Consider the following 10,470-nt stretch of genomic DNA (forward strand, 5'->3'; position numbering starts at 1 on the left):
TTTGTTTTTCGCTATATTTTTGTTGCATACTCAGAACTGCGATTATAATTCCTAAAACCTCCGCCAAACATTGCTAGTTAATGCAGTTTGAATCGTGCTGCGTTGCAAGAACCAGCTCATGACTAAGGGCCCCATGTAGATATGTAACTAGTCGAGCATTTAATTTTTTCTACATCAGCGCAGGTCCGGTATAGTGGTAGGCTTCGGCTGTAGCTAGATACCAACCTACCGATACAGACGTATCGCCAAAAGATTTTGCGTTCCAGTATGACGCCACGTGGAAACCTCATCATGTTCTCCCTGTCCAGTCAAATTAAGTTCGATCCTACTAGAGAAGCATCATCATCATTGGCAACCCATATTCGGCTCACTGCTGAGCACTCATCTCAGAATGAGAGGTGTTAGGCTTGGCTAGGCTAGATTATGTGGATTGGCAGACGTCATACAAGTTATTTGATTTTATTAATTGTATATTAATTTATTATTTTACAAAATTGAAATTAAGCCTAACTTAAAAAAAAAAATTAAACCGTAATGCAAAATACACAAAAGTTTTTTTTCTTTAATTCACATAACTGTAAAGTGGAAGTTTCCCCAGATTACCCGGTTAAACCGGATTCGAATCAACGCCCTCTGAATCAAAAGCAGATGTTATATCCAGAGGCACAATATTAAATTAATAGTAGTAAGAATTAGGGGGGGGGGGTCGTGGTCAGTTTCGTTCAGAAATGGACAAAAAGGATTTCAGAATGGTATCCTAGGGATGGTAAGAGGAATAAAGGAAAACAGGTGAAACGTTGGGAGGATGACTTTAAAAAGGTCGCCGGTCCGGAATGGATGAGAATGGCGAGGGACAGAGAAAAGTGGAGATCTTTTGGGGAGGTCTATGTCGAAGGACAAGCTGCTAATTAATAAGAATTATGTATATACTTAATAATGTAAATGTAACTAACCAGCAGTAATAAAGGCTTATTTTATTTTATTTTTATTTATTAGTAAGAATTAAGTACTCACAGAATCTTTTTGATGTACCAGCTGAGGATAATTGTCGACGAGCCACTTGGAGATGTCTACGTAGTTATAGAACACCGCCTTATGTAGCAGGCCGACGCCAGCTTCGTCGTAGCACGCTACATACTTAAGCCGGTTATGCTCGTGGTCCAAAAGCTCCTTTTTGCAAATAAAAAAAACAGCCAAGTAACCTTAAAATTTGTATTACGAATTTCTTAGATAATAGGGATGATGACAGTTTTTTAAATTGTATATAAATTAAGAGTATGCTACTAGTAAAGCAATTTTGTAAAAGTAACAGGGTATCTGCGATCATTACTTTCGGAGCTACAGGGATTTAAAGGGTCAGATTTGCGGCGTTGCCGCGGATCCCTTAAAAACGCGCCATACAAAATGGTACGAACTTATGACGTCGTAGGCAATTCATGATCGTTAGATTTGTATGGGTGTTTAAACAAAATTACTAATATCTTTGTTATTTCTGCGTTTAAATTTATAGTTCACATATTAAAAAATGTCACATTTAATGTAAGAAAGCTAAAACTATGAATTTTCATCTAATTACGATAAAAAAATTTTAATACATTTTGAAATTGTATGATCTTATTTATTTGCAAATATCCAGTCAATCTTCGCTTTTTATGTATAAATGAGTTATCATTCACCTTATTTACCCGAATGTATCCTAAAAATCAATATATTCAAACCTAGTCATCATCCCCATTCCATGGGTTCACGGGTACACGTACGGGTGCCGGGTCCATCGCATGCCAGTGAAAACCCCGAGCAGAGACCTGGGCCTGTAGCCAAGTGGCACGTCGATTTTCGCTAACGCTTCGAAAATTAGAAAAATGTATGGGAATGACAGATCCGATCGACAACTTGATCACGTGACCTGTCGATAGCAAATGTCATTCCTATACATTTTTGAATTTTCTAAGCGTTTTCGAAGCGTTAGCGATCATAGAAAGGGAATCGACGTGCCACTTGGCCTGAGACCTGGACGTGTGACCAATGGACGTATGGTTAAGGACTTCATTGACTGTTACTAGAGCCGCTTTGGATACCAGTTTTATTATAGAAATTGCTGCACTTCTAGAAAGACCAAGGTCTTTAAGCAAGTTATAGAGAGATTTTGCTGGTAATCCTCTAGCACCTACTTCTATCGCGTACAGACTAACCACATAGCCATTTTTAGTTACTTCATTTCTTAGGTAATATATTTATATAAGAAAAATTAAAATAGTACTTTTATTCTTTTTTATCTATAAGTCCTTTCAAAAGTTTTGCCAACCCTAGTACTTTTAGAACACCCACGCAAGAGCTCTGAAGATCAGGAATTGACTTTTGTAAGTTGCTCGTAGATGCTAATGAAATGAAGCCTGAGTCAGGTCACAGCCCAGGTCAATAAAATCCTTACCTACTGTTACTTTTTTTTTAATTTCTTACAAGCTAGCCCTTGACTACAATCTCACCTGATGGTAAGTGATGATGTAATAAATTATTAAATCATACTAATGTCGTAAATGCTAAGGAGTAAGGCAAAATTAGGTATTAATATAATACCTAATTTTGATTTTTAATTTAGCCGCTGAACCGATTTCCATAGAATTCTGCACCTGTATGCTGCAGATAGACATAGGTTATCGAAGTGAAACGCTTATTTTCTTTAGTCAACAATCAATTAAAAAATGAGGCGTATATAATATTGCAGTAAGAAAACCGGCCAAGTGTGAGCCGGACTCGCGCACCGATTGTTCCGTGCAAACCTGGACGGCTATTCTGTATTCTGTTTTATACAAGTCCGAGTTTCAAATTCATCTCTATCTCTTTCTGTTTAACACGATATTATAGAAAGAGAAAGATAGAGGTAGATTAATTTTATTACAGCTTAAAGGTATTATAGACCTGAGTATCTGATATGAATGTCAATTTAATACCTCTACGCGTACACGAGGAAAAGGCAAAAGTTTAAAATCATTAAACAATATTTTTGCTATATGAAGTTAATAAAAATATATGCTTATTTACATTTTTTCCTTTATTTGTGCTATATAGACGTTGCTTTCTACTGTTAGGATTAAGCAAACTAGATTCATAATTATATCACATTTTTATTTTCATGCTGGCAACTTTGTTTTTAAATGATCTCTCAGTTGTCATTCTGTGATTGGTTGACGCCGGTTGAAGTAAAATGGCGGGAACCAATCAGATTTATTTTATCCAAGCTTGAAAGCTACAACTTGACAGGAGACATTATTGTTTTCATGTTGGCGGTTGATTATTCTCTGTTGAGCGAATCACGAGTTAAGTCGCGTAGAATTGAAACAGTTTTATAACCAACATCTTTGAAAAGAGCTACTGTAGAGTTTCTTATCGATTCTTCTCTGCAATGTCTGCAATTCCGAATCGAGAGTAGTTTCACCACCAATAGAAATATCATAAAGTAATTGAAATAAAAGAAGGTATTCAAACAATCAAGAAGTTATTATTACCTGAATCCTGAGTACGCTTACATTTCAGAAGTGGAGGATAACCTACGTAAGTAATTGTGATAATTAATTATAAATTCTTTAATTACTTTGACAGATTTTTAAATGGTTTTGTGACAAATGGATAAAGTATATCACAAACTACAACTTTCACGTACAGTTTTAGATTGTAATATTTATAGTCTAAATAGCTAAATAGTTATTGATAGAGGTTGCGAGTAGTTTTGTTCAACCTGTAAAATAAAATCTTGGTTGGTGCGTTAGCTATTTAATTTATGAAGGTACGCACATAGACGTAATAAAAATTCGAGCTACCGTCAAATGAACAAGAAAGTGATGCATCCCAATTTCCCATGTAAGTACATGCCATCACGCTCAAATTGCATATGCGGTATATGAAGACAGACCAAGGCCATTAATTTCATACATCTGGCAATATACTACACACTCGCACGTAGATACTCGGCGCTATTATGGTGCTTCAGTATCGGATGTTTGACAGCGAGAAATCGTTTGCCTATTTTATTAGTTTATGGGAAGATCAATGATATATTTATACTATAGACCGGTTACGTCCCTACAAAATCACCGCATAAAGTGATCCGAATAATAATAGTAATAGGCGCATACATGTACAATTTAGTTCCATGATTTATTTATGTGTATATATTGTTTATACTTCCTGAACACACAACTCGAAATTGTAGACGATATTTAGGTATTATTTGTATAAATAACGTTCGTTGTTGACCAAAACTTTTATTAGCTTACTATAAATTTCCTCTTTTGAGCGCCTCATTTTTAGCGAGCGCTAGTAACACAAAACACATCTAACAGTGTTTAATATCATTGGGATAGACTGAAATGTTGTTTTCAATTGGATAGTTGACTCATATAAAAATAATAATTATTAAAAATAATATTATACAAATAATTGATATAATTTTGTATAGTATTTGAAAAGATTCCAAATATACCAATTACCTATTATAAAAGAAAGCATTATCATCTTTATCAAATTGTAAGTCGAAAAAACGCATATACATATATTAACATTGTTCATTTTCTTTTGTTCGAGTTCGAATGAGTTACAAGAGGGAACCAGACAAGAGATACCATAGTTGCAACAGATGTCGAAATAAAGAGGACAACCGTCGAGCAGTCGTGGTGGTCTGAGTCAAAGCCGGTTTGAGGGACTAGAGTCCAGCTGAGACGCCGCCACGTGGAGTTTTACTTCAGTTGAGCGACGCTGGAGTGCTAACCAGGGTAGTCTCTGGGCCATGGACCATAATGAGGTGGTAAGCTGGTCACAGGGAGACTCGAGGTTGGGCTCGTGATTAGTGGAGTGCCGATCAGGGTTGTCTCTGGGCTATGGACCATAATGAGATGGTAGCTAGTCACAGGGAGACTCGAGGTTGGGCTCGTTATGTGGAGTGCTGACCAGGGTTGTCTCTGGGCCATGTCGATCATAGTGAGATGGTGGCTGGTCTCGGAGAGACTCGAGGTCAGGTTTCTGGATTGACGGCGCCGGGGAGTAGAAGTGGCGCTGGTGCGACGGCGCCGGGGCGTTGAAGTGACGCTCGTGTGACGGCGCCGGGGCGTAGAAGTGGCGCTGGTGTGACGGCGCCAAGGCGTTGAAGTGGCGCTGGTGTGACGGCGCCAAGGCGTTGAAGTGGCGCTGGTGTGACGGCGCCAAGGCGTTGAAGTGGCGCTGGTGTGACGGCGCCAAGGCGTTGCAGTGGCGCTGGTGTGACGGCGCCAAGGCGTTGCGGTGGCGCTGGTGTGACGGCGCCAAGGCGTTGCAGTGGCGCTGGTGTGACGGCGCCAAGGCGTTGCGGTGGCGCTGGTGTGACGGCGCCAAGGCGTTGCAGTGGCGCTGGTGTGACGGCGCCAAGGCGTTGAAGTGGCGCTGGTGTGACGGCGCCAAGGCGTTGCCGTGGCGCTGGTGTGACGGCGCCAGGGCGTTGCAGTGGCGCTGGTGTGACGGCGCCAGGGCGTTGCCGTGGCACTGGTGTGACGGCGCCAGGGCGTTGCAGTGGCGCTGGTGAGACGGCGCCAGGGCGTTGCAGTGGCGCTGGTGGGACGGCGCCGGGACGTTGAAGAGCGGCGTGAAAGAGTCCGCCGCGGGCATTGTACATCAAATATCAGGTCATCGTTCTTTATTATCTCTATAGTAGTCTTATAAGTATCTTAAAGTCTAACTAGTACCTTCAGTCTTGAATCTCGACAATTATTGCTGTTCAGCCCAATAGAATAGTAAAAATTCAAATAGTAAACCTTTTTCCAAATTTTGACTACTTATTGCATTAAACAGTGAATATCTATCTAAACACCTAGTCTGGTAAATTTATAAGGTAAACGTTGCGGTGTATGGTTGAGATTATAGGATCGTCATAACTAAGTTCTGCTTCTAGGATTGGCCAAGATTATTTATTCAGCAAAAGTGGTAATAAAATAAAAAAAAAACAGTGTTGAAGCATAAAAATAAAATTTAATGAGTAGATCATAGAAAATTTAACATTTGAAAATTTGGTTTTGTTAATTTGTAACAATTCGGGCTATCACTTTCATCATTCATTGGAAAACTGAACCTTAAGGGAGAACTAAAAATCTACTAACATTAACATCGAGCTAATAATAATATTAATTTATTTGTCATGAAAAAAAAAAGTATCAAAATACTTGGACCTTGCTCATGAGATTACCGTCATGTGAATTTGAGTCAACTATTATTGTTCCGATAGTTGTTTCACTCAATGGTCTTATAGCGAAGAGCTTCGACGAATACCTTAAGAAGCTTTCGCTTAACTGTTGGATCAAGAGTCAGATACAAAAGGCAATGATTGTTGAAATGGCGCGTATTGTAAGGCGGTTCACTCAATTATAAATTTTTAATAGTGTTTTATATTATATTTTGTTAACAATGTAAAAAAAAAAAAAAATTTAAAAAAAGGTCATATAAATAAATGAGAGAGAAAAATTTATTTGCCTTGAAAAAGGGTTAGAAACAGCGACGAGTGATTTTACATAGATAAAAACATCTATTGAGTTCTTGTTCGTTCTTGGCGCAAATGGTTCATTTTTTGAGTTTTACAAAAATATATATTTGAAGTATAGTCCTTAGTAACTTCATGCAAACCAGAGGAATTATTAAAAAAAATGAACGTAAAAGCACTTTCGTTTTACATTAACTTTATTATATTTATTTTACTAGTTTTGTAGTTATTTTACAATGTTTAGCATTTCATAGCCGAGTATGTATATTTGTTATTATTAATAACAATACGGCGTATTCTGAATAATATGTTGTATTTAATGCGATTATGTTTTTGTTTTCTACTTGAGTAATCTTTATTTTAATTTATTTATTTCACTTACAAGAAGAGCATTTTAACTTTTTAATAAAACAAAAGGTACGTGTTAGCCATAAGATTTCCAGATATTCAGAGATGGGTTTTTTTCCAAAACCTATCCATTGAATTCGAATCAATATCTACTACATTACTGAGGTTATTTACTTTTACTGACAACAATCGTCATGTCGTTGTCGGTCGTGCAACTTTCTGGGAACAGGGGAATTAATTCATAATTCATAGCGCCAAGAACAGTTTACACGTTGAAGGATACAAAGGACTGATCGGTTTTCGTGGATAATTAAATCCAAAATATAAGCATAAATAATTAAGATTTGGAACCCTCGTAACTTTAATTATAAGTTTTGGACTATAATTACCACCATTAAATAAATTAAAGTATGACATAACTTGACGTTTTAAAAGTGTTTGTAAAATGAGCTCAATTGCCATAAATGAATTTTGAATTGTGATTTTTTAGTAATTGAACACAGAGCTTTGTGTCCTACAAAAAAGTATATTTAATAGTAACCTTGCTGAAAAGGGATTCCAATACCTAAAGGATAACTATTTAATAAAAGATAATAAATTGTATCGTTACTTAGAGTCGTATAAAGATAATCTCCGTTGAGAGTGCCGAATGTGGCAGATAATTATGTCGCATCATGACTACTTTGGTCACTTTGGGGCGGAGAAGACACTTGAAAGAAAAAAAAAAAAAAAAAATATTGGTTTAGGAAAATGTCAAAGTTCGTTAAAAATATGTAAAGTGCATTGAATGTGCATATGCCTATACCCGTTTAATACCCGTTTAAACTCGAGAGAAGGTCTGCTCCATCCTTTCGCTAAAGTACGAGTAGATGTGATGTTTCATACCATACATGTTGACCAACTCAGACCTTTCGTCGAAACAAAATGAGGTTAAACACATTTGCTAGTGATTGTAGATGGATTCACCAAATCATGTCTTATTAAGCCTGACCGTAATATAGCTGACCGCGGTAGCTGTTTCGTTTCTTACACCTTTACTCGATTTTGCTTGTGATAAATGTGTCACTGAGCATATTCTTAATGCAGTAAGTCCTAGGTCAAGTAGAAAGGTACAATCGGAATATTCTTGACAAAGGCAGAAAACCAGCCTGAGTTTACTCTGAAGGTGAACTTGTTAAGATAACAAAAAAAAGATTTTTAATAATTATGAACAGAACAAAGCTCATGCCCTCATATATAGGGCTCTATCGTGTCTCTAAAGTCCTAGGGTACGATATCCTATTCCTAGGATAGGTATCAAGTAGCGCAGGTGTCAGGCGTAATCGGCCTGCAAAACACACGTCCCACAACAGTTGCCGCCGACCGTATGTTGGCATGGATAAGTACATATTGCTGCTTTATAAGATGAACGGTTAGAGCAAGAGCTCTGATGATAAGGATTATATAAAGATGATAATTAATACTTGACAAAAAAAAATTGTTTATTAATGTTCGTATGATTTTAATTTACAATTTTATATAAGAATAAGAATTGTTTATTCGAAAAAAACTCAGTACTCAAATTGCAATGACGTCCTGGCCCTTAAACTAGGTAAGCCCGTGTCTTAAGGGCCAGTGACTTCCCCAGGTGCATATGCATAGGTACAATTACAATAATGGTATAGTTAACATAAAATATCCAAATAGAATTTTTACAATAATCAGGTATTTTGTGTTTTTTATATTTATTTATCGATGCATTTAAACTGCAGGTTGATTTTTCGTTGTTACAGATGAGACACGAGAATCGATCGGATCGTGTCTTGTCACTCTCGATGGAGCTGGAATCAGGCACGAGAATCGATCGGATCGTGGCCTGATACACAGCAGAAACACTAGAACCAGGCACGAGAATCGATCGGATCGTGTCCTGGTATGTGAATATTAGAGTATGTTGCCCCACTGGCTGCCACAAGTAAATCGATCGTCTTGCAGGCATATATGTGGGGTAAGCTGATAATAGTGGGTTATTCGATTAATCGATCGTTCGAATCCCAACGAAATAGTTAGAAGTCATATAAGTGAAAGAAAGAGTTAATCGATCGTTGTTTTTCTTATCAAGCAGATCTATATAATTACTTACGAAGTAATGTGACCAATAATAGCAGTATGTAATATAAATATTAATAGTCTTAAAAGATAATCAGTTTACGAATGTAACCGATTATAATGATGTTTGTGATTGTTGCATTAATTATGTTGATTGCAATGTGTAAAATCAATTGAGAATATAGTCTGCAGTTTACGAATATACCTAACCGTTTTTATTGATATTTGCAACTGTTGCATTAACTATGTTGATTGCGATGTATAAAATCAATTGAGAATATAATCTACATTTTGATATATAAGATACAAGAGTTATTCAGTTCATAAAGTAAGTTTATTAGAATGGTATTAACATTGAAATTTGTATACAATCAGAGTTTTATAAGAATGTACGAGTAGAATAATATTATGAAAAGAGTAAGAGTAAGAGTTTATGTAAAGAATGACAACTGACTAACTTTCGATTGTTAGGATGCCTCCTGGCGACATGTGCGGGGCGCACACGTTGTCAGGACGGTCGATTGTTAGGATTAAGCAAACTAGATTCATAATTATATCACATTTTTATTTTCATGCTGGCAACTTTGTTTTTAAATGATCTCTCAGTTGTCATTCTGTGATTGGTTGACGCCGGTTGAAGTAAAATGGCGGGAACCAATCAGATTTATTTTATCCAAGCTTGAAAGCTACAACTTGACAGGAGACATTATTGTTTTCATGTTGGCGGTTGATTATTCTCTGTTGAGCGAATCACGAGTTAAGTCGCGTAGAATTGAAACAGTTTTATAACCAACATCTTTGAAAAGAGCTACTGTAGAGTTTCTTATCGATTCTTCTCTGCAATGTCTGCAATTCCGAATCGAGAGTAGTTTCACCACCAATAGAAATATCATAAAGTAATTGAAATAAAAGAAGGTATTCAAACAATCAAGAAGTTATTATTACCTGAATCCTGAGTACGCTTACACTACTAAATTACAAGATTCTGATTTCAAAATAAGTACCCTGTAGATTTTTGATTATTTTGCGAGTATCAAAAATTTGCAGCATAAACGGCTGTATAATTTGATTGTCTGATTTGATTTTTTCACATCTCTAAGGGACAGTAGACCTGAGTATTTGATATGAATTTCAGCTTTATACCTCCACGCGTTCCTGAGAAAATAGGTATTGACAGACAGACGGACAAGGAAGTGTTCATAAAAGGGTTCAGTTTTTCCTTTTGAGGTTCGCAATCTTAAAAAACAAAAAACTTCCTGCCTCGAGTCTTGGGCTTTTAATATGAGTTTTCTTTTCTTTTAGGATTTTTTTTTTGGTATCAATTTGGAAATTAGTTGTGTCATAATTTCGTGCCTTAAAGAGCACTTAACAAGTAAAATCAATCCCGATCATTATTAACATCTGATAGTGTTAGTAATTAAGAGTTTAACATCATATCACCTTAAACTAAGCTACATATACCATTTATGGAGGGCGTACAGGGCACTCCTGTTAATAAAATAGGCTGACAATGAAGAAACACTTCGAATTACTGT

The sequence above is a fragment of the Bicyclus anynana genome, chromosome 14 (assembly GCF_947172395.1).
Source record: "Bicyclus anynana chromosome 14, ilBicAnyn1.1, whole genome shotgun sequence".
Taxonomy (NCBI): Eukaryota; Metazoa; Arthropoda; class Insecta; order Lepidoptera; family Nymphalidae; genus Bicyclus; species Bicyclus anynana.